Here is a 26398-nt window from a genome sequence, read left to right as displayed (position 1 = left end):
TTCATGTCGTTGCACTCAACAGTGAGGAGGGCTTAACCATGATGGACTGGGCCGTATCCACTACTTTGTGTAGGATTTCCTGTTCAAGGGCTTTGGTGTTTCCATACCAGGTTGTGATGCAGCCACTCAATATACTCTCCATGAATTTTGTCAAAGCTTTAGATGCTTTGTGACTACCTGTTTAGCAAACAAATCTCGAAGTTGTAATATTTATACATTCATTGACAATAAATGCATTTTGAATCTTTGAATGAGGCCGAACCTTCACAAACTGCAAAGGAAGTAGAGATGCAGCTTTGCTTTCTTCTTAATTGCTGGACCCAGGACTGGTCCTCTGAAATGATAACATTGAGGACTTTAAAGTTGCTGACCCTTTCCACCTCTGACTCCGATGAGGGCTGGCTCATGGACCTCTGGTTTCTCCTCCTGAAGTCAATAATCAGCTCCTTGGTCTTGCTGATGTTGTGTGAGGGGTTGTTGTTGTGGCACCACTCAGCCAGATTTTCAATCCCCCTCCAATATGCTGATTCATCACCACCTTTGGTTCAGCCTCAGTGAACTGTTCATTCCATGTCTGTGTCTCTCCTTCTGCACTCGGACTGTGCTTATCCTCGTAGTCATAAGTGTAAAGTGAGGAGAGCAAGGGGCTAAGCACACATGTGCGACGAACAAGTGTAAGACGAAGACCGTTTAGTAAATCTGTGGAATTCTCTGCCCAATGAAGCAGTAAATATATTTAAGACAAGGTTGGATAGATTTTTGCATAGTTGGGGGAAAAGGTAGATAGGTGGAGGGGAGTCCATGGCCGGATCAGCCATGATCTTACTAACTGGCGGGGCAGGCTCGATGGGCCAGTTAACCTACTCCTGCTCCTATTTCTTAAGTTCTTACAGCAATCCCAAACTATCTCATTATATATCCAAAATTCAAAATGTGAAAAACTTCTGGCCCCAAGCATTTCGGATAAGGGGTAGTTAACCTGCATTAGCTACTATTATTAAAGAAATAGATGGTTTCACATGTCAAAAGACTTATTTATTAAAGAGTCAAACTATTGAAACCAGTCTCAAACCACATTATTACAAACCAGAAAAAATCTGCAGATGCTGGAAATCCAAACACACACAAAATGCTGGAGGAACTCAGCAGCCAGGCAGCATCTATGGAGAAGAGTACGGTCGACATTTTGGCCCGAAACATCAACTGTACTTTTTCTCCATAGATGCTGCCTGGCCTGCGGAGTTCCTCCAGCCTGTTGCGTGTGGTGCTCACACCAGATTATTACATACTTTGCCAAAGGCAAACTGCTAGCGGTTGTCAATAACTTGAGCACACAAATTGAGGCTGATATATATCAGGCCAGAGCTAAGGGAGACATTTGTGTCACAGACACATGAGGTTAAACCTTGTGGCCAAAAGATGTTCAACAACTGAGAGAAAAATTAAGAGCATTTAAAAATAAAACAAATGAAATCAGGTATCTTACTGAGGAAAGCTTGTTATTTTTTGTACAAATTAACAATGGAACATTTGTTTTTGTAGAGAGAGAAATTTAAGAGTTCTCAAGGGAGACTCATACACCTTCACAGCAGGTATGAGAGGAAACCATGTTTAATAGATGCTCTCACTGTCCGGTTAGAGAGACTCGATGCTCTCAATGACATAGACTTACACAGCACTGAAAAAGGCCCTTTGTCCCAACTCATCCATGTCAGCCTAGATGCCCCATCCAAAGTCAACCCATTTGCCAGGGTTTGGTCCATAACCCTCTCAGCTTTCCTATCCACGTATCAACCACTTCCTGTCGCAGCTCATTTTCCAGCCTGAGTCTAAAAAAGTTGCCCCAATCCTGGCAAAAGGATTGCGTGCATTCACCCTATCCATGCCCCTCATGATTTAATGCGCCTCTATATGATCACCTCTCAGTCTCCTGCACTCCAAGGAGTTAAGTCCCAGTCTGTCCAACCTCTCTCTATAGCTCAGCCGCACAGATCCTGGAAAAGTCCTTGTAAATTTTTTCAGAACTCATTCCAGTTTTGTAACATCTTACCGAGCAAAGTGCAGCCAGATGTCAGTACAGTACTCCAAGTGCAGCCTCCCCAGTGTCCAGTAAAACCTTACCATGGCCACCCACCTTTACACCCAATGGCCTGACTTATGAAAGCCAACATACCAAAAACATTTTTCACCACCCTGTCTACCCGTGATTCCACTTGAACTCCGAGGTTCCTCTAACCTACAACACTTTCCTGGGCCCTGTCATTTGCTCTGAAAGTTCTACTTTGATTTGACTTTCCAAAATACAACACCTTGCTCTTATCCGAATGAAACTCCATTTGGCACTCCTCGTAAAATCTGGAGCAGTTGATGGGAATGTGGAGAGAATGTGGAGAGAATGTTTTGTGGTCTAAATGGGCTCTTTCTGTGCTGTATCTCTATATGACTGTAGCCCAAAGCTCGACAAAATGGAGGCAGGAAGAGTGCAGTCAAGGTGGGTGGGGTTATAGCATTGTTGGTGGGTCATGCTCTGTGCAAGAACTCTCCCCAGCCCAAGGCTGATCTGCTACTGTCCAACATGTTGCTTGGGAGTCCGAGTTCCTCTCCTCCCCTCCTTGCCTGCAGCCTGTGTCCACACACCACACTCCACTGTAGGGGTGGGAAATATTGGCCAACACTGCCGTTAAATCCAGTGAGGCCCAACTCCCCAACCCCTCACCCTCCACTTCTGCTCTCCATGTGACATGGCCCATGTATGATGTATTGTAAAATCAGATGAGGTGAGTGGATTAGGATCAAGTCTGCCTCTGTATGTGGACGGATCACAGTGAAAACTTCCACTGAGCCTCAGCGGTTCGGCAGACCAGCACTGGAGACCGGGAAGCTCCTGGAACGACACCGTTACTGCTATGGTGCAGAAAGAGTAACCATTCTTACACCAGGGTGGGAACAGCAGTGGTCCCAGTTTTGCCTGGCAGGCTGCAAAAATAAAATTATATACAATAAACCAATCAATGGCTTTCAATTCTTTACAATTATTTCCATTACTGTCTTACATTTTCACACTTCTTGCCACGCACGTGGCACTCTGTTATTCCATATTTACATACACTTGTTGAGGGGTATACACCCCGCCCCCCCCCCTTACCCCTCAACTCCCGCAGGAGAAGAACCCTAGACTGTGGTCCTTCCCCACCGGGCCCTTGCGGTGGCTGCACCAAGTTTCAGTGCGTCCCTCAGCACGTACTCCTGCAGCCGAGAATGTGCCAGTCGGCAGCATTCCCCCACGGACATCTCCATGTGCTGGTGGACCATCAAGTTTCGGGCTGACCAAAGAGCGTCTTTGACCGAGTTGATGATCTGGTCTCTGTGTGCGTTCCCAGGAACAGCCCGTAGATCAGAGAGTCCTCTGTTACGCAGCTGCTGGAGACGAACCTCGACACTGTCCCTTCCATCCTCCTCCACACCTTCTCCGCGAACCCGCAGTGTGCAAAGAGGTGGGTCACCGACTCCTCCTCACTGCAGTCCTCCCGTGGGCAGCGGGGTGTGGAGACGACATTCCAGGCAGGCGGCAACACCATCTAAACACACAGTCTATACAGAACAGGTTACGTCTGTATGGATTGTGAGGTCTCACACTGGGCTTAGGTGCTGAGTCACAATCAAGTTGTAGTTTATGTTATTATTTTGACTAAACCCATTGCTCCGTTGCCCATGTTTGTTGACAGACATTGACTCCTAGTTAAACATTGCCTTGGCCTTAAAATTCCTGAATTTTGCTTCCAATCTTGCCTCTCCCTCTAACCTGCTCCGTCCAGTTAACTGCCCAAGTATCTAGCTTGCTCTAGTTCTAGCATTTTATGTACTTCCAACTCAGCCACCTGTCACTTGATAACATTTATGTTTCCAAGTCAAAAGGTTGTGAATTTAAACTGAAATTTATGAACTGTAACACTATAATCCAGCCAGGTGCTTGCCTGGTTGCCTTGTGGAGGAGGCATGATATTGGGACTTGGATCTGCTCTTGGAGCTGGATGTAAATAAAAAGCACCAGCACCATCCTGAATAAGAGTCAGGATTTTCCTTGCCACCCTGCACGATATTTTTAATCGCACAATCAACATCCTTAGCACAGATGGTCTAGCCATGGTCATATTCTCCTTTCCGGGGAACGCGCTAAGATGGTAGCGCGATATTAATACGCAGCAGCCTCTCTGGACTCTGGATTGGGGATTGCCAATCATTATGTGGATTTTCTGGTGTGGACTGTTTTGTCATGTGCTTTGTTGATATCATTCTGGAGGAAGTTGTCTCATTTTTTAAACTGCATTGCATTTGTGGTTTTTAAATGACAATAAACTGAATCTGAATATTGCTGTAACAATTGCATTTAATTCGCTGAAAAGATCTTTGCAACACCGCATGGTTGGGACAGGCATTATGTTAAACAACGCGCAAGATGCTGGAGGAAATTAACAAGTTGTGTGGCATCGCTGGCGAAAGATGGCAACAGAGATTTCAGGGCGAGACCTTTCATCCGGCAGAGGGAGACGGCCAGTGCAGAAGGGTGAAGGGGAGGGGTGAAACAAGGGCCGGCAGGCGACTGTGGATCCAGGTGAAGTGGAACCGAAGGTCGGAGATGATGAAACCTGACAGGAGATGAGGGTGGGGCAAGGAATGAAGTGAGGGAGGTGGGGAAGGCAGATGGAAATGGTTTGGGAGGAGGAGGGGAAATAGAGAAATAAGCAAGGGGATGGGGGTTGCTGGGATGAGTACAGATGGAACTGGGTAGATCAGGAGGAGAGAGAAAAGGACAGAGGGTGCACTTACCATAATTTAGAGAATTCAATATTCAGGCTATTGGGTAGCAGAGTACCCCTGCAGAATATAAAGTTAGTATTTAGCCTAACCCTGCCAGCAAAGGAGGCTAAGGGCAGATATTCTGCTGTGGAATGGGGAGGAAAATTAAAATGGCTGGCAAAAAGAGCTCCCAATGGCCATGGTGCTTGTTGAAGTGGTCACCCTGCCTGCTCTCTCAGGGGAGAGGATGCCACTCAGGAGTGTTGTATACATCTCCACCCCTGCCCTCTGCCGTTCAATGGAAATGTCAGCTGTCTATTTCCCTGCCTGAATGACTGAGTTACTGTGTTCTGAAGGGTTTGCCATTTCCATTTCCATTTCCTTCGTGAGCTTCATGTCAGCAAGGCACTTCATTGCACCGCCAAGTTCCTCCAGCACTTTTTTGTGTTGCCCTAAGCTCCAGCACGTGCAGTCTCTTTGGCCAACACAATATAAGTATAGGCCCACTTTTAATCCTTAACTTCAATGTTGGTGGGAAGTTTCAGCTTCTAAAGCCTCGTCTCCTGGAGGCTCCTGTCGAAACCTTGCTACCTTTTTTAAGAAGCTACCTAAACATTTCTGAGTGAGTTGTTTCCTTGTACTGCCATTTGCATTGCTGGAATGTGGCCAAATTCCAATGCTAATTTTGCACTGAATCTTTAACTATGGTAAAGTGGCAATGAAATTGCAAGTTGTCATTAAAATTTGTAATAATGAATCAGTTTGCATTCAAACACATGCAACATTTAACATGTCAGGGCATCTGATGTGTGCAGTCTATGATGGGGTAAAGTTCCAGCCAGACACCAGTGCTGAAGCTGCATCTTGGTGATGTCTTTGGGCTGTACTCCATTTCTGAAATTGACCTCCAAGGAATCGTTGAAGGCAAATTTCAGGAGTGTGGTAGAGAAGCTGCAGTCTCCTGTGTTTATCACATACGAATAAGGAAAAATGTCTAGGTGTCTTCTCTTATTCTAACCAAATCTTCAGTTCTTAATGTAAATTGCAAACAGCAATCAGTTTGAAGTTGGACACACAGCTTTGCAAAGTAACCTGACAACTTTTCTTCATTAGCCAAACACAAGACCACGTGGTCCTGTCACCAAACACATCAAATACGCTTACAAGTCGGGATGTTTGTGTACTTAGGGAGTCTGCACAGCATTAATTGTGGATGTTTGAGATCTCTATCACCAGAAACTTATCCGAATGAGTTATGAGTTACTTTGTCCCAGGTAGCTGGAATGCTTCACATGCAGATGATGTAATCCAGTAGAAAATATCAGGGAAAATTGGTGAATTATTAGGAATGACAAGGAGACCAACAGGAAGGTGGGGTTAGTGAAAGAAGAACTAGAATCCATTCTTCAGCCTAAAGTTTCTGGAATGGATGACTCATTTATCTGATACTCGCTGGTATTTTCTACAAGTTCGTAAGAATTGTACCTGGGTTTGGAAATCTCTTGTAGTTCATAAATCTTTTGTAATTTGGAAACCTTTTATAAATTATAAATCCTCTGTGAGTGCTGATGTGTGTTAAGAATCATTTGTCTGAGTTTAAATGTGTATCATTAGAAACAAATTAACTGTGTTTAAGTTATTTTCTTAACTGGAAGTATCTCCTCTTTGTAGGTGGGGTGAATACACCACTCACGCAGTGGGTATTAGCAGCTAAACCTCACTGCAGAGGCTAGACAGGGAAGTAAGCTGGTCTTTGAAAAGTAGGTGGATACTGTAAACCTCTCCGCGGTGAGGGTACCCAGGATACCTATCGCCAATAAGGCTTAAAGTCATCTTTTGAGTTGAGAGCTTTGTGAATACGGAACCCAATGCCATTACAAGTTCACCTCCCTCATTCTCTGTTTGTTTCTTACTCCCACTGCAAACACTCAGCTCCCTCCACATATCTCTCAGAGTTCCTGCAGTTATTCAGAGATGGCATGTGGAGGAACCTGAATTTAGGTGGATTAGGTCACTAAATATTCTGAAAACTTGCAATCTATTAGTAAAAATTCAAAGTATGCAGTCCTGCAAGTCTTCTTCCCTCATAGTTTCCACTGTACTTCTTGTCAGGCCAGAAGCAAAGCAATGGTTATAACTGTTTGTGACTCTCACTTCGGTTTTTGAGTGTGCACTGCATACAAACCCTGACGGTCTCTGTAAACAGGACCACTCTTCTGACTTAGAACAGATTTATTTACTCTCTCACCCAGTTCTGAGGAAGGGTCCTTGACCAGAAACATTAAGTCCGTTTCTCTCTCCACAGATACTGCCTGACCAGCTGCATATTTTCAGCTGTGGTGAACTACATATACCTGTCTGGACACCCCCCCTGCTGACTGTTCCTGTGGCTCCTCCCACAGACCCCGGTATAAAGGCAATTGAGGCCTGAGCCCGGCCTCTCAGTCTCCAGGATGTAGTATGGTGGTCAATCACTGCTTGTTCCTTCTTCCAGTCAATAAAAGCCGATATCTCGCCTTTACGTCTCAGAGAGAGTTATTGATGGTGCATCACCAGCATTGTCTGTTTTCTGGTGCAGACAGCATACCAGCTTCCCATTTATATAATTAGCCAGCAAGTCACACCATTTATCGACTTATCTACTAATCCCAGCTCTGAGACTGCCTATGAGAGAATAGAGTCTCTCTCTATTCTGACAACACCAAAGCCAGCCAGCCATTTAAATGTTTCTGCTGTAGTTTAAAACCTCAAGTGCAAGATGATAAGTTTCCTCGATGCCTGCTCAAGGGATACGTCAGATCAAGGCAGTAAACATGCTCAGAATAGCTTATATAATGCAGAAGTTGAACTGATTAGCACTCCTATTGTTGCCTGGGAAACTCCAGAACACTTCAGGACCACAAGGTTTCCTTGGAGCTGTGAATCAGGTACAATTGACAATCTGTTTGTAGCAAGATCATTCTGATCTCTTTTAGTGATGTACTCAGAGATTTTCCATTGAGCCAATGTTGAAGGAATCTTGTCCACATGTCCAACGTCATCTCTCGAAAGTCCAACGCAAATATCCAGTAGCAAGTGAACAATGAGGGTTGGCATTGCCTTCTGATGTGGGTCTAAGCCTGCTTCATAGCTCAACAACCGTCAGTCACCCTGGAGTTTCAAGATATAAGGCAGAGGTGTCAAACTCATTTTAGGTCACGGGCCGGATTGAGCAAAATGCAGCTTCATGCGGGCCGGATCAGTCGGACGCGTGCGAACGCAGCTTTCGTTGCCTCCGTTTTTTCAGCCTGCTCTCATGTATCTCAGTGTCTGCTATAACTACAAAGTGTTTCACTTTACAAATTCCGTTTCTTATGAAGAAGACTGCCGAGCAAGACTGCCGAATAAACACTAAAAACCCTGAAAACCTGGTACCTGAATAAACTCAGCATTAGCCATATCATACGCCATAGGCGCTTCGATTACTGGGGCCAGCTTTAATAGTAATTAGATATTATCTCGCGGGCCAAAGATAATTCCACCGCGGGCCTTGAGTTTGACATATATGATATAAGGGGAGACATTTGTTCCCGGACAGAGTCATTGTGAAGGAACATATAAAATATCCTGAGTCCCTCCAGCAGATATTTGGAGAGTTGTGGCACTGAGTCCAGGGGCTGCACATCTTCAGCGGTCTCCCTGCCCCAGTTCCCTCATTAATATGGATACACCAGGACCATCCTTAACGGAAAATCTGACCCAGGGTAGTAACAGAGGCCTCATGTAACCCATCTGCAGCCACACTATTTTTACTTTCCATAGGGAAATAGACCATCCCACCTCAACGAATCAGGAATCACACAACAAGCTACTGCAGAAATATGAAGTAAGAGCAAGAAACACAGGAAATCCTTAGCAGGATCTGTAAGAAACAGAGTCAAGATTCAAGGTCAATGAACTGTGTCCCTAATTGAAAGCACTATATGTGCCATTATCTTCAGAACCACAGCAATTCCCGATCCTTAATATCCTTGGCAGAGGGTAAACTTTCAGTGGGCATCCACTGTGTCATAAATACCTCCGAATCAGAATCAGGTTTATTATCACCTGCATGTGGTGCGAAATTTAACTTAGCAGCAGCAGTTCAATGCGATACATAATCTAGCAGAGAGAAAAAAGTAATAAATAAATAAACAAGTAAATCAATTATGTGTATTGAACAGTTTTTTTTTAGGAATTTAGGAATCAGATGGCAGAGGGGAAGAAGCTGTTCCTGAATCGCTGAGTGTGTGCCTTCAGATTTCTGTACCTCCTACCTGATGGTAACAGTGAGAAAAGGGCATGCCCTGGGTGTTGGGGGTCCTTAATAATTGACACTGCTTTTCTGAGACACTGCTCCCTAAAGATGTCCTGGGTACTTTGTTGGCTAGTAGCCAAGATGGAGCTGACTGGATTTACAACCTTCTGCAGCTTCTTTCCGTCCTGAGCAGTAGCCCCTCCATACCAGACAGTGATGCAGCCGTCAGAATGCTCTCCTCTAGTCCTGATCCAAGGAAGGCTGCTGGAATTTGGGTTATTTAGTCATTCCTAAAAAGTCAACAAGTACTGCATACTGTAGTAAGCTGTTCAAGGTCCATCTGGATTGTTACAGAGAACCAATGCTGACCTACTGGGGAGAGATTGGGCCAGTTACGTACAGTTATCGTAAGAAGCTCTGCTGTGCATCTCACTTCATGAACCAGAATCTCCTCCTGACTCAAACTATTCATTTCCCTTCAACAATTCCCTGAAACAAAGGATCCCATATGTTAACAACTTCCTGACTTCTAGTTCCTCTCTTGCTCAGTTTTAAGCCAATGATTCCATATCACCGGCTCCCCAACATTACTCTCTGAAGAAACATTACAACATTAAGACTTCTGGTGTGTATTTATATTAGTAATATTGTAAATATATTGTTTGATTAAGCATTGTTTGTTGTTGACATAATTCATTACAGGTTATATGTAGAAGTACATGAATGGCATACGTCATTATGCCATCACATCATGTATGTGCACTTTACTAAAGTAAGAGCCAGTGCTCCCGTGTTTTTTCTTAACTTCGGTTTTGGAGTTACAAATCATAACGACGTCTACTTTATCTTCCCTGCTCCATCTATTGCACGTTAATGTTGTGTAGAAACCTCTACACATCTACAAATGTCTTTGAGCGATTTTTATAAGCGGCTTCACTTCAGTCAGGTGAGGTTCTTACACTAGTAAACTATTCTCATTTTTGTGAAGCGTTGTTCTTTCCCACTGAAACGGTACTGAACGCGTCAATAATTCATTTCTGACTAATTTTATTACAATAAAAATATCTACCAAAGAGGATCCAGCTTACAATACATGAAATGCCTTGATCTATTTTTTTTTTGAAGAAATACAAGGGAGTTTCCTCCCATAAATGTTGCTCGAGCACTGAGTTCCTCCTGCAGCTTTTCCTTAATCCAGATCCCAGCATCTGCAGTCTCTTGCGTCTCCACCATGACACGATGACAGTTTAATTATGCTGCCACTTTAATGCAGAGAACAGAGGGACTCAGATATTGATTTAAGATGGATTCTGCCTGAGCCCCTCAGCCCCCTGCGCTCACACTGCACATGATAGGATAATCCTCCCGTGTTTGGTGATTGATTAGTCGTTTCTCCTTGCCGATGTGGAGGATGTAATGACCACGTTTTGCAGTGAAGTCTCCTCTGTGGAGAAGGTCATGTTCGCAGTTTACTCTCAGCTCAGTGTCACTCACCAACCCCCCTCTCGTGTTGTACTTCTGTGCTCCCTGGCAAGCAGGAGTCAGCAACAGAAACTCTGGCAAAACGCCAAGTTTCACCTTGTTTACAGACTCGGAACAAAACATTTCCACTCATTGTGCTGGATTTTTTTCTGGCTACTCATTATCATCAGTGCAGTTCTGCAGGTTCCTGCTGAGAGCGTGCTTCCCGGCTTTGAGGGATGGAACATTCTGACAGCAGCTTTGTCTTCAGGGCTGTAGTATCAGTCACACGGCAGAATAAACAGCAGGAAAATAAAGGGACAGAAATGAATAGAAAAAGAAACAGAATGCAGGAGGAACTCAGTGGGTCAGGCAGCATCTGTGGAGGGAAATGAAGAGGAGGCACTTCTAGTTGAGTCACTTAATCTGGACTCATTGAGGAGGACAGAGATCACAGAGGGTGTGCAGTGAGAGAGTGAGAACTCTCATCAAAAAGAGGAGGGAAGCCTCTTTAAAGTGAACACATCTTGAAGAGTTTTCTCAGAGGAGTCATACAACAGGGACACAAGATACTGTAGATCCTGGAATCTGGAGCATCTATGGAGGAAAACAGACAATGGATGTTTTGGGTCAATACCTTCATCTGGAAGTGAATGCATTGCTGCTGACTGCAGTGTTACTACAATGCAGCACACATGAAAATGCAGTGGTGAAGCTGGTAGAACAGCTGCCTCACAGTTCCAGTGGCCAGGGTGTTTGTGTAGTGTGCACGTTCTCCCCACAACCACTTGAATTCCCTCCTACTGCTCCAGTTTCTTCACATGCCAAAGCCACATGGCTTGATAAGTTACTTCCTCATTGCAAATATCCCCTCTGGTGTGTAGACAAATGGTAGATAGAATCAGAGGGCCGAAGGGTCTTTTTCCTTTCAGTGGATTCTATGGCATGTGGGGGCATATTTCGACTAGCAGAGGCCCATTAATCCATTGTTCAGGACATGAACTCTTTTTGTCTTTATTTCCAATGACACTCCTTTCTCTTCTGATATCCTTGCTGAGGTATAGTGACAGATTATCTCCAGTAGGAATCTTATGGACAAACCTGGATGGGTTACTGGAATGGCTACACATGTGTGTAGTGCAGAGTGGTCATCTTTGAAAGAGTTTGGAGAGTAACTACTGCTCAGAAATTCCTGAATCAAGTCTCAATCTCAATTGGTTACTCTTAACACCCTTGGCTGACACTCAGAGTCAGTTTACCAACAGCCAATGAGGAAAGAACAACAGGACTGGTCCATCACAGGGGCACTTGCAAGGAATGAGAGGAAAGGGAATTTAATGAACAAAGCAAATAGGAAATCTAACAAAACACAGATGATTTGCCAAAACAAGGGTGATGTGCAAGGCAGATTGTGGAGACACCAAAAACACAATGGCCCCACCAATTTGTCTGTATTAGTTGAGCCCTGACCACAGCCCCAGACGTCTTTCCACATCCAAAACCCACAAAAGCATAATCCTAATCTGTGGCCTTAGACACGATCTAATAGGAACTGTGCTCTGCCAATGACCTCGCCAGAGGGACCAAGAATCGGCTGTTTATAGAGATCTGAGGATGAATTACTGAGTTTCAATTTCCATATACAATAGTTCTCAGTTCAGAAAACTGAGAGCCAGTATTACACAAGCGTGGATCCGCATTCACAGGCTTCCAGTGACAATAATACAATTATGGCCACAGCTGGAGGGACAAGCTCATTTCCTCTGTGTTCAACTTTTCAGCCTGGCAGGTAGCAATCAACAAACAAGTGATCCAAACCAAACACTGGCACTAGTTCCTGCAATAAAGAGGAAAAGTCTAACCACAACAGAAACCTCATGCCAGCTCACTGATAGCCATGAATTTACTCTTCACACTGAGTCACTCCGAGAGAGAACCTGAGGAGGAAGAAACTGACCAAAGGTCATCTGAAATGTTAACCCTTGTTTCATCTCCGCTGATGCTGCCTCACCCACTGAGAGTTCCTGCTTTATTTGCGATTTCTAGGATCTCATATTGTGTCCAAGTCAATCAAAGGATGACTCCGGAAAGAGATACAAACCAGTAATGGGGAAATACGCTATGTGTCAAATCAGTCCTGTGACGTTGCAAGACATTTTCTTTTCTGTAAAAGTTTTCTACAGTTAGGAGAGAAACAATAGCAGCTGAGAGAGAATAGATCATTGAAGTGTTTCACTGAAAGAGATACAGTTCCTGCAACTGTCTCTTCTCCCTATTCCATATACAGCGCATGAGAGAACTTTACACACAGTTCAGATCCCTAATGTTTTGATGGTTAATGTAAACTTGGTGCCTCGATATCTGATTTTATGATCCAGCTTTCCTCAGGAAGGAGTCAAAAATGACTCTGCAGATGCCGGAATCTAGAACAAACAGAGTGTCAGAAGAACTTGGTGGGTCAAGCAGCAGTTTGGAGGCAAAAGGTGTTAGTCAACACTCTGGGCTGGGACACTGCATCGGGACTGAGGAGGAAGAGGGCAATAAATAAGAGGGCAGGTGTGGGGTGGGGTGGCCAGAGGCTGGTGGCTAATAGGTTAAGTCACAGGGGGAAGGAAAATGGGCAGAGGAAACCAGCTAGCAGAGTGGACAAGAGCATAAGACATGAGAGTAGAATTAGGCCATTCGGCCCATTAAGTGCCCTACCATTCAATAACAGCTGATTTATTTTCCCTCTGAACCCCATTCACCTACTTTCTCCCCATAATCTTTGACACCCTGACTAATTAAGAACCTAGCAATCTCTGTTTTAAATATACCCAATGATTTTGCCTCCACAGTCATCTGTGACAATGAATTCTACACAGTCACCACCCTCTGGCTAAAGAAATTCCTCCTCATCTCTGTTCTATTCTGAGGCTGTGCCCTCTAGTCCTATACTCCCCCAATGTAGGAAACATCTTCTCCATGCCCACTCTATCTAGGCTTTCCAATATTCAGCAGCCTTTAATGTGATCCCGCCCTCATTCTCTTACACTCCAGTGACTATAGTCCTAAAGCCCCTCATATGCCTTTCATTCCCAGGAACATTCTCATAAACCTCCTTTGGATCCTCTCCAATGCCTTTCTTTGATGTGGGGCCATAAACTGCTCACAATGACCACTGCTTATAAGGTGGGCATGGACCAAGGGAGAAAACCGCCAAGTCAATGTTTTTGGAAAATTCAATATTCATACAAAACTTATCACATCATATCCATCCATGGATAGTATGTATGGATTTGATAACCAGTCGCAAAGCTTCTATAGTCAGCTACCGTCTCATACGTCTCATTGAAATTTTTCAATTCCATTTAACCCTCATGCCTAGTGCTCCCCTCTCACACACACTTCCCTGTGAACCTGGTTTTTTTCTTCCTTCTACCCCTCATCCCCTCCCCTCTGGCTCTACCCTCACCCAGCAGCCTCTACCTCACCCTACACTTGCACTGCTAAATACCAGCAGTCTTCCCTCTTTCCTTTCAGCCCTGAGGCAGGGACTTGACTTGAAACGTCGCCCTACACCTTTTGCCTCCACAGCTGCTGGCTGACCCACAGAGTTCAATGGAAATCTGTTTACTTTTAGTAGCGCAGCCTTCCAACATTTCCTGCTGATTGGGTTCTCCGGATTGTAGTAGGGGAACAGCCGGGAGTGAAATGGCAGCATTTTGAAACACAGCTCTCAGAGCCATGGAGTCTGGAAACTGAACGCTTGCCCACGTTCTCAATCAATTGGAGAATGCATACGTCCCATCTTAGCTAGAGTTCCCTTTGTCAGAAAATCATTGGAAATTTTAAATTGTGTCCCTTGACAGTCTTCAAAAGTGGGGGAAAAAATAGTGGCTGATACTGTCTAAAATGACTGATTCACCTGGAATTTATTACAGGGTGGCCACGTTTTCAAAGCAGCACTGGCACTGATAGAGCCGAGGTCCACATATTCCCTTAGTTGTGCTGTTTTGTTCCACTGCAGTTCACACTCAACCCAACCAAACAATATAAACGACTACACAAGTGCAAGTAATTTCAGTGAAACGCACATCTCCACAATACTTGGCATAGTTTCAGCAAGACCAGCCCACCGAACATGTCATGTCACAGCTCTAATTAATCACCAGTGACAGCTGATTAAATCCAAACATTTGAGAGGCTTGGAGAAAACACTGAAAATGAAGTTTGTTCTTTTAGTGGTATCGGTACAAAGGGCATACAATTTTTTTAACAAAACTAATACACAACATACATAGCTGATGTACCTCGATTTTAATAAAGGTGCTGGTGGATTTTTTAATAATTATTTGCATATTAAGATATTAGTCTTAGGTGATGAATTAGACACAGATTAAAATGCTTACTCTTTTGATAAGGCTATTTTCATTTGCATTAATTCAACTATTCTTAAACACAAAAGGAATATTTTAAAGCCTTTTTTTTAAATTAAGAGAAACCACAGGTTCACTGTGTGAAGCCAGGCATTTGTCTGTTTATTGGAAACCACATTAAAACAGCTTACACAATTTTGGATGCAATTTACAATGGAAGGATAAAGATGCAGAAGGTGGAAAGTCTCTGAAGAAAGGAGTATGAAACAGATCATTATACTGCACAAGGATTGTAATGCTGACTTTGGAACAGGAAGCTGGATGACATTCAATGTTTTGTCATTGTTTATGCTAAAGTCCATCTCATTGCACCTGCCTTAGCCGGAGCATTGGATATACAAAGGAGGAGGTGGCCAGCACAAAGGGCAAACTCCTAGCAAACTCGTCCTTTTACTAAATGTTTCAGAATAAACAAAGCAAATATCGTACTGGATGTTGATACTGGCTTGGATTTCACTGTCCAGCTCCTTTCATATTACCTGTCTAACTCTCCATTACGCTGTGTGACTTTCCAGTGGATGAAGACTCTTCACTGTGCTTAAACCACATGAATCTAAAGAATCCATGATTTGATTTGCTGACACCATTGCAATTTTGTTTCAGAAGTTGCCATTTCTGTTAACTGAATTGGCTCCTCTGAATCACTGAATGCTGGTGTTGGAGAGACGTTGAGATCACCTTGGTTTCCCCCTACCTTCATTCAGAGTTGGCCCATTACAGTCTTTGTGCACAAGGCTGAGACCAGGAACAGAGGCTTGGAAAGAGCTTCCACAGAAACTTAGATACACTTGCTCTGAGATCTTTCTACATTTCCAGCAAATTCCAACACCAGAGCTGTACATCTGCCCAAACTCCACTATCAATGTTTGCAAGCTGCAGTGCATGAGAGCGTGCCTTGAGCTGATCCGATTGGTCAGTCAATAAGACTACAGCTCCCAAAGTTCAGCCCAGTCTCCATCATCCTTGATTCACAAGAAGACCAAATATACATCTAGGTCACACTTGAATTTACTTATTAACTCTGCCTCCACAGCTCTTTGGTTTAACATGTTTCTGGATTAACATTTCCAAAAGGATTTTCCCTGAATGGCTTAGGATATGTTTTATTTATCTGTTGCAGGAGTTCAAATCCAGATTGAATCCAGTCCTTCAAACTTTTTCTGATTATTTCCCACTACAGATGACAGTCTCAGCTGTTTGCAGTTTCCTGGATTATCTCTGCAGCCATTTTGAACAAGAGGGCAACATTATTTTCCTCCAGTCTCCTGTGACTAACAATGAAGCAAAAGTTCTCCATCAGAGCCCTAGAAAGCTCCTCCCATGCTTTCCACAGCATCCCAGGGGACATCCTCAGGCCTTGGGGATTTATCCACTTTACTGGCTGCTAATATCTTTAACATGTCCTCCTTCTTGATAGGAACATTTTCCAGAACGTCAGCATGACCAACCTCTAACTCTCCATCCTCCACATCCTTGATACTGATGAATACAGAGGATATATATTTGTCAGGATCCCATTCATGTTCCCTGGTTCCACACAAGTTCCCCGAGCAACTTACTCTTACCCAAGATACTGTCCTGCATCTAATATACTTACAAAAGATTTTTGTTGTGTCTGTGCACAACCACATTTCAATTAAATAAAAACATGCCCGTGAAAGATAGGGGGAGAGAGAGGGGGGAGAGAGAGGGGGGAGAGAGAGGGGGGAGAGAGAGGGGGGAGAGAGAGGGGGGGAGAGAGAGGGGGGAGAGAGAGGGGGGAGAGAGAGGGGGGAGAGAGAGGGGGGAGAGAGAGGGGGGAGAGAGAGGGGGGAGAGAGAGGGGGGAGAGAGAGGGGGGAGAGAGAGGGGGGAGAGAGAGAAGGAAGAACAATGTGCATGCATAGACAACAGTGCATGTGGAGACAGCAGATCAATACGTTGTGCTAGGGGTGGTCATTGTTCGAAAGGCAATAGGTGCATACATTACACTTTCTCCCCCTTTAGATTAATGAAACCTAAAACATTATGTACAAAACATTATGTACAAAACATTCAATTTCCCTTCCATACACCCGTATTCCAAAATAAATATGTTTTCACAATAACAGTCCATAGCTAACTTCACAGTTTTGAAGATTCAGTCTTTTGGGTGGCACTCTGCTTCTTTCAGGATAGCACCTCTGGACCTGTGGAGAGGCATTAGGTTTGGCAGGTGTCTTGCCTAAGACAACGTTCACGGTTTCCGACACAACGTTTCTGTCAGTGACATCACCACCGAGAGGCAAGTCCAGTCACTAATGTTGGAGGTAGTTGATCCAGGTGTGTTCTTCAAATGAGCATCCAGCATCTGGTCTGCATGAAGACTCCAGCATTCACCGAGTACATCAGTGGTCCAGCTCTTGTGGCGATCCTACTGGGTGCCCATTTGCTTTCTCGGTAATCATGCGCTAGGACTTCCTGTCCAATCTTGAAGCTCCTTGCTGCTTCACTTGGCAACTGGCTGAACGGTTTATTCTGTACTTCCCTCCAGAGGTCTGGTTTCAGGAGGTCTATGCGAGGTCTCAGAACAGCTCATGAACAGCATTGCAAGTGTTTGATTTGTCATCGCATGAACAGAGTTCCAATGCACAATATGTCCTCCTTGTCCCTTGCTTTAATGGACTTCTTGAAGCTTTAGCTAACCCATTCGTTGCTGGGTGGTGAGGAGCTGACTTGAAATGTCTGATGCCGTTTGCCTGGATGGTCTGAACTCTTCTGACATGTATTGTGGTCCGTTGTCACTCAGAATTTGTTCTGGTAAGCCATTTCAGGCGAAGATAGTTCTCAGAGTGGAGACAGCCTTTGCTAAGATGGTTGACTTCGTTTGTATAACCTCTGGCCACTTCATCTGAGCATTCACAGTAATCAGAAACATGGAGCCCAGCAAAGTCAATATGTACGCTTTGCCACGGTGATGACGGCCATGTTGTCTGTGAGGTGCATTTGTGTTTATTTAGCGATACAGTGCAGAGTAGGGCTTTCCGGCCCTTTGAGCCTTGCCACCCCAGCAACCTCGATTTAACCCTAACCTGTAAACACAGGAACATTTACAATAACCAGTCCGTCCTTGGATTGGGGGAGGAATCCAGAAGACCCCAGTGGAAATCTCTGCATTCTATCAGGACTACGGAGACTCCTCACAGAACAAAGTTGGACCTGAACTCTGAACTCCAGAAAACCCCAAAGTGTATCAGTGTTTAGCACAAAACTACGCCAAGACCTCTCTTACATCCCCTGTGGACCTCTAAGGAAGCACTTCAAACCAGTCCTAAACCTAACAACGCTTCCTCATTTCTGAACAAGCCTTCAATTTGCTTAGTAAACGGAGATTCCCTAATCTTTCCAATTTTGCCTCTTACTCTGATGGGGAAATGCTGACCCTGAACTCCTATTTCACTCCTGAACACCCCTCACTGATTACCTATTGTTTTCCCTGTAGCAGTGATTCCTGATCTTCTTCCACTAGGCTGCCTTTTACTGCTGAAATCAGACGACCCCCAGTTTGAAACCTTCATTTCAGGACCATCCTGATCTTTTTCCACGACTACCTCCTCTATGACTCGAGGACTCATTTCGAACTATAAACAACCGCTCTGCATGGAACTGAAAGAAACTTCAGAGTTGTGGACAGACCTCATCACATCCTGCCTATATGGATTCTGTCTGTACTTCTCACTGCCTCAGAAAAGCAGCCAAAATAATCAGACACCCTCCCCCCAACCTGAACATGCTCTTTTCTCCCCCCCTCCCATCGGGCAGAAGATACAAAAGCCTGAAAGCATGTCCCACCAGGCTCAAGGGCAGCTTCTGTCGTTATCACTGTTATCAGACTCTAAATGGACCACTTGTATGATAGGATGCACTCTTAGCCTCACAGTCCACATCATTATGTTCCTGCACTTATTGATTACCCACATTGCACTCTTTCAGTAGTTCCTAAGGTTGTCATACTGGGGGTGGTAGTGGGGATAAGCTCCCACTACCTATAAAATATTCCAAAATGGCTTGCAACTCTAACAGCCTCTGACAATCATTTCCAACTCTTGGGCTTCACGTGTGGCTTAGCTACTAGGTCCGACAGAACGGTTTCTACTGACAACAGAAGGGGCAAAGGCGGACCACTGGTGCCTCAAAACCAGTTGCTTCGGACCGGTTGGGCTCGTCAGCCTTGGACGGCAGCCCACCTAGGAGACGGATGACTGATTTGAAAGCTCCGCTGCCTTGCGGCCATACCCACCCATGGGAAAGGCTTTGGGAGTAAACCCTGAGGAAGAAATCTGGAGCCGGGGTCCCTAAGGCAGTTTGATGTTGTTTACAACTTCACTCTGACAACCTCTGCAACGACACTAGTGCCAAGCTGTATCGACACTTGTCCTTCCCTTGGATACATCAGTGACGCGGAGAGGGGGATCCAGCTGCATGGGCAACAGCCGGTTCTTCAAATCTTCCCGCCCCGGCTTGTGCCCTGGAGAGGAAAGTCCACCAGAGGCCCAAACCCATGATCCCCTGGGATTGATGGTTGCCTACGACTCTTTCAGTAGCTTTAATGCTTTATTCTGTGTGTGTTTTTTGTTTTACCTTATTCTAACTCAATGCACTGTGTAATTTTTTGATCTGTATGAACAGTATGCAAGACAAGCTTTTCACTGTATCTCGGTACATGTGAGAATAATTAACCAATACCAATATCAGAAGGGCAGCCCAGTGGCCACAGCTGTTCAGCCTGCTCCCATGACCTGGGTCAGTCCTATCTGGTGGACTCATTCAAGGGCGCTAATCCCTCTGACCGGTCGCGCTGCTCTGATTTCTAACCACATCCCAAAGGCAAGTTAGATGGTCACTGTAAATTATCTGTAGCGTGTAGATGACTGGGTCAGGATCTGCTGATATTACCAAAGTAGACTTGATGAGCCAAATTGGCTTCTTTCTACATTATATGGAAAAGGATAAAAATTAGAGAACTCCAGATCTCACTTTTCTTGTCAATACTTTCCACAGAACCATTACACTAGAGGAGGGAGATATTTTTGAGTTGAATTCTCACTAAGGTTTGTTTAACTCTTACCATCATAATGACTGCCTCTCGGTTCTTCCAGGTTAGGAAGGTGTGGACTCTCCCAACTCCCTCATGGACAGAATGATAAGTAAATAAGGAGGAGTTTTGGAATGGGAGAAAGAGAACTGAAATGTGAAGAGAACAAGGTAAAGTTAGACTGAAATCAAAACCAATCTGTGTGACGCAGTGAGATTGTAAGGAGGTCAGAGAAACAAACATGGGCAAAGATCTAGCAGTGGGGGTGGTTTGTCGAACAGGGTTCATGCTGAAAGGATGCATAACAGGAACAGAGTTGTTAAGCGACAATGTCTAATCTCAGGAAGTTAAAGACACCACGCAGAATGTCTGTCATTCAAGAAGTGCTCAAAGCCTCCTCAAAGAAATGTAACTTCCATCCCACTGACTCTGGGATAGCCTGGAATCTCAAACAGGAAAAGAAGTATATGAGATGGTATTGCATGCTCAGGCACCTCCAGTCCAGCTGTAGAAGGCTCAGCAGTTGACCAAGATGATTCAGAGGGTTAAGACCCATGGGATCCAAGGAAAGCTGACCAACTGGATCCAAAATGGGCTTAGAGCAGAGGTAGATTGGTGTTTTTCTGTGGTGTACCAATGGTGTCAGGACCATGCATGTCAATCATGTATATCAACCACTGGGGTGTGAACGTAGTAAAGATGATTAATTAATCTATGGATGACACAAATGTTGGTAGTGGTGTGAAAAGTGAGAATAGATGCCCAAGGTTGTAGCAAGACAGAGATCAGTTGTAAAATTGGGCAAAGCCTTGGTAGATGAAATTGAATATCAAAATGTACGACATGGCAAGTCCTGCGGGGTGTGATACTGTAAATGGTAGGGGATTGAGGATTGTGAAGAACAGAGGAACAAGGGGTACATGAATATAAATGCTGTGAAGGTGGCAACACAGGTGGATGGGGCAGTGAAGAAGGCACACGACATGCTTGGCTTCACAGGTTGAGGACTAAATAGAAGACCGTAGATGTTATGTTGCAACCTCACAAAGCACTGGCTAAGCCATTGCTGGAGTATTGTGTACTGTCCTGGTGGCCACACTAAAGGAAGCATGTGACTGTGCTGGAACCAGTGCAAATGAGATTCACCAGGAATGGAAAATTTTACTTTATGCAGAGAAAAATAGGATTGCTATCCTTGAGTGAAGGACGCTGAGAGGTGAACTGAATGAAGTACGTAAGAGACAAGTATGTAGATTAGGTTGGCAAATACAAAGGAAGCGTGGGGTTAGGAGAGAGGATGGAGCTGTTAAAGAGAACTGAGGAGTAAAAACACAGAATGCTTGATATCTGGAAGGTGCCGCCAGAGGAGATGGTGGCATTAGATGAATCACTATGGTTTAAGAGGCATTTAGATAGACAATTAAATAGACGAGGAACAGAGTGATACATTTTTAATGCAGGCAAATGTGGTTATTGTACAACTGTACAGCTCCATGGCTCTACACCTCATCAGCCACTAAAGCAGACAGGAAACAAGTTATCTTCAGTCTGGGGAACTGTCAAAGAAGTGTTGGCACTGAACAAAAATTCTGACACAATGGTTAATGGGCTACATTTTCTCAGGTTGTGTACTCTAAAATCAGAACTCCTTCTTGATGCAGTTTACATTTTTCTTTATACTTCTGCAGAAATTAAATTAATTCCTTTGGGTCACTTTATAAAATTTGGACCCTTTCTTAATTTTCTCCAAACATGCTCCTCCTGGTGGGGCCCACCACACTAGGTGTTTTAGATGTATCTACGAGCTCACTGAGTATTGTCCAACTATGGCCAAGTTCACAGAGATACTGGCTACAACCCACTGAGCTGTTATTTTTTAAATGGCCTACTTGCTATGTGTCTTTCAAAGGTACATTTGATGTCAGAGAAATGTATACAATATACATCCTGAAATACTTTTTCTTCACAACCATCCACAAAGACAGAGGAGTGCCCCCAAAGAATGATGTCAGTTAAATGTTAGAACCCCAAAGCCTCCCCCAAGCTCCCCCATCTCACGCATAAGCAGCAGCAAAGCGACGATCCCTCCTCCCCCACCAGCAAAAAAAAAGCATCGTCACCCACCACCGAGAACTCCAGCGTGCAGCAAAGCAACAGCAAAGACACAGACTTGCAAGTACCCCAAAGACTACTTGTTCACCCGGTATTCGACATACCACAGGCCCTCTCTCTCCCCCTAATGAGGGAAGAAGAGGTGTCCCCATTTCACAGCAAGAGGAGACACTTAACAAACAACTTGCTGATTTACGATGTTAAAAGTCCATTGCATCGCTTTTTCCGAGCTCTATGACAAAGAACTCGGGTCTCTGGGCACACAGCCAGCATTCAGCTCGCTGCTTTCGATCTTCCATCTCCCACGACACAATGGATTCCTGCAGAGGAACCAGCCTTCAGTCCGCTCATCTCCAGGGCCACGAGATCCCGGAACTCCAAAGGTGAGCTAATGTATTAGGCCGCATCCTCGGCATACATTTCCTTACAATATACGGGGCTATACACGCCCTTGAAGCTAAGAGTGCTGTCAGAGCAACCCCATCCTTCTTATTCTTCCATTTAATCTCTTATAACCTAGTCCACAAGATCAGCTAGGATCTCATTGAATGGTAGAATTGCTTCAGGGGCTGATCACCTCCTATTTCTTATGAGCTGACATAACCAATGGGCTCAACCGATTCTGCCACCATCTAGCTACACCATAATAGCTTGTTAACCCACCACTGAGTTATCGGGGTGTGACCGGAAACTGAATCACACAGGTGTTATGAACCCCGTGACTGGGTGACTTACCAGCAAAGATAGGAGTATCCGTTGAAGTCTGATGATTCTATTTTTAACAGTACTTATTAGTAAAAATACACAAAAATAATATCAATGCAAATATACAGATAATCTACGTCGTCAATACTAAACCTAAAAGTGCGGGTATAATAATAATCAATAAGAAATAAGCTCTATCGTCTAGGGGATAATGTATTGTCCGATGGAAATATAAAGTTCAGTTCAGTTCACACAAGCTGCCATCGGGCGGGGAGAGAGGGGGAGAGAGGGGGAGAGAGGGGGAGAGAGGGGGAGAGAGGGGGAGAGAGGGGGAGAGAGGGGGAGAGAGGGGGAGAGAGGGGGAGAGAGGGGGAGAGAGGGGGAGAGAGGGGGAGAGAGGGGGAGAGAGGGGGAGAGAGAGAGATATTACCGCTACGGGTTTTGCCAACCTTCCTTTATGATTTTGATCCGTCTGGTGTCTCATTGCCATGGCCGTTCAATTGTGACCTCTCCTTTAGCTAAACCATTCTTCCGTGGTGAGCCCGCCACCCAGGCAAGGGAGGACGCTCACGAGCCCCCACCGGCTTTCGCTATAAAATGCTGTCACGGGATTTCTAGCGTTTCTCCTGGTGCGTCTAAAGGGGTTGTTCCCCCAGACCCCTCTTTTATCCTTACTCACGGGGTCTCAGATGTCAATCAGGTTGGGATGATGCAATCCCTCAACCAGACCACTCTGGTTGTCCCCTGAGGGGTTTCAATGAATAGTACAGTACTCAATACACAATTCCTTCTCCAAGAGACAATGGCAGTAATCAGTGGTTCCATCCGCTTATGTCAGGACACATTCCACCTGGTTGTGTATTCTGTGTGTCTCTCTCTCAGTTCCTGGGTCTCAGACCCGAAATAATAGCGATCTTGCCATTCTCAAAAAGGAGGGGGCGACATTGTACCCTTCGGCCCCTCAGAGTTGCTTAACCTTCGTAACACAGGGAAAATCCACGTGGTCACAGGGTGAAAGCACACACTCCATACAGGCAGCACCAGAGGTGAGGGTCAAACTGAAACAGTGAGGCAGCAGCTCTACCTGGCAGTGCCACTGTGCCAACCAAAGTTACTGGCTTGAGTGGAAAATGTTTGATGAAACTCAGTGCCGGCAACAAAACTCCGGCTCCAAGCCAGAGCTTCGGAGAACAGTTAGAGTCTTGTGGGAACTGAGATCATAATGTATCCATTACCTCAATCTAGTAACCTCCAATATCAGGAATTTATGGTAAACAGCTACCAGCATTGAATCTCTACTCAAAACATTCACCTACAAAACAAACAATAGTGGATGTGCTTTAACTGATCAAAGAATGTGCACTGTGCTCCAACAATAAGTGAATTATTCAAAGTTTGCTAAAGGCACCATAATAATGCTTTGGAAATGGAGTAATGTGCATTTAAAAAAGTATTTTTCATGTAGCAAAACACACCAAGGCTTTCAACCAGTGGCTAATAAAGCCATGGATGAGGTTCTCAACCACAGTTAAACTGTGGCAAGGGCAGAGGTGGGCAAGGTGTGGGTCTTGGCAGTAACATGGATGTGCAATTAGAAGCTCAACTTGGCATCAGATATGGCACCATTCTTCTGAGGAAATGGGCTCGTGTTCAGACAGGTCTCAGGGAGACAAATGGAGTAGGTGGTTGGACTGGACTTTGTGATGAGGACCAAGGTGGTGGTTTCGGTCTTCCCATAGAACAATCCAGCAAAGTATGGACCCCTTGGACTCTGATGTTAATTTCAACCTAAATAAATCTATCCCACACTTCTTTCCTCTACAACCCATAGCCCGTTATTTTTCTTACTTCTGTGTGCCTATCTAAAAGTCTTTTAAATGTCCCTGGTGTGTCAGTCCACCAGTCATGACCATATATTCCAGACACTAAGTACTTAGGAGAAATTTATGGTCTCATTAATGGGGTGTGTGACATACTTAAGAGAGTGGAAGTGTGGATTTGTTTGGCTGGGAGGTCTGGAGGGTACGCTGGATTGTACATTTCAGGAATGCAGACAGAGGAATGGGAGTGAACTATGGATAAATCCACAATCAAACATAGAATGGAACACTACAGCACAGTTGTGTCAATCTTTTTAAACCTACTCCAAGATCCATCTAACCCTTCCTTCGTGCATATCCTTTCATTTTTCTTTTATCCATGTACCTAGCAAAGAGTCTCTTAAATGACCTGATGGTATCTACCTTTATCATCACCCCTGGAAGCATGTTTCATAGACTACCACTCTCTGAGTAAAGAACTTGTCTCTAACATCTCCACTTAAAATTATGCCCTCACGTATTAACCATTGATGCCATGGTTAAAGGTACCCTCTGTCCACTCTATCTATGCCTTATATTCTATGCCAAGTCACTTTTCATCTCCCTTTGCTTCAAAGTGAAAAACCCTATCTCTCTCAAACTATCTTCACAAGACATGCAGCATCCTGGTAAATCTCCACTTCACCCTCTCTAAATCTTCACATCCTCCTATAATGAGGCAACAAGAACTGAAGACAATACTCCCAAGTATAATGTTGTGATGGGTATTCACTTTCCTGGAACCCGAGAAGCTTATTGCCAACCTCAGCTTTCCAGCACAGTGACTTGACCTTTCCAAAGGGTCGGAGTTGTTGCTGATAAAGTTAAACTCTTAACAAATATTCTTGGCTCAGTTTTTTTTTGTAAACAAGAAGTAGTCTCTGGTTCTTAATGTAAATTGCAAGAAATAATCAGCTTGAAACTGGGGCACAACTTTGCAAGCAAGTGTTGCAGAATACAAGCTGCTAACCCACAGCAGGTGGCTGCCCATGAAAAGGGCTGCCTTGCAAAATGAAGTGACCAAGAAAACTTTTGTTTTGTATTAGCCAAGCACAAGAAAACAAGGTTATGTTTTCATGGAAAACATCTCATGGAAAGTATCCTTAGAGATAGTATTATGGAAAGTATTCTTAGAGATAGTATTTATAATTATCTGGATAGACAGGATCTGATTAGGAGTAGCCAGCATGGATTTGTGCGTGGAAGGTCATGTTTGACAAACCTTATTGAATTTTTTGAAGAAGTTACAAGGAATGTTGACGAGGGTAAGGCAGTGGATGTAGTCTATATGGACTTCAGCAAGGCCTTTGACAAAGTTCCACATGGAAGGTTAGTTAAGAAGGTTCAGTCGTTAGGTATTAATGCTGGAGTAATAAAATGGATTCAACAGTGGCTAGATGGGAGATGCCAGAGAGGAGTGGTGGATAATTGTTTATCGGGTTGGAAGCTGGTGACTAGCGGGGTGCCTCAGGGATCTGTTTTGGGCCCAATGTTGTTTGTAATATACATAAATGATCTGGATGATGGGGTGGTAAATTGGATTAGTAAGTATGCCGATGATACTAAGGTAGGAGGTGTTGTGAATAATGAGGTGGGTTTTCAAAGCTTGCAGGGAGATTTAGAAGAATGGGCTGAACGTTGGCAGATGGAGTTTAATGCTGAGAAGTGTGAGGTTCTACATTTTGGCAGGAATAATCCAAATAGAACATACAGGGTAA

The 26398-nt window shown here is 44.4% G+C and overlaps 1 protein-coding gene across 1 annotated transcript in view; it reads right to left on the bottom strand.

The window, feature by feature from the left end:
• Positions 1-26398, bottom strand: part of myzap (myocardial zonula adherens protein) — a 97645-nt gene that overhangs the window by 58956 nt on the left and 12291 nt on the right. The window lies entirely within an intron of this gene.

Source organism: Hemitrygon akajei, chromosome 30 (genome assembly GCF_048418815.1).
Source record: "Hemitrygon akajei chromosome 30, sHemAka1.3, whole genome shotgun sequence".
NCBI classification, from domain to species: Eukaryota; Metazoa; Chordata; class Chondrichthyes; order Myliobatiformes; family Dasyatidae; genus Hemitrygon; species Hemitrygon akajei.
Note: the sequence above shows the minus strand (reverse complement) of the source record. Positions and strands in the feature narration are given on the sequence as shown.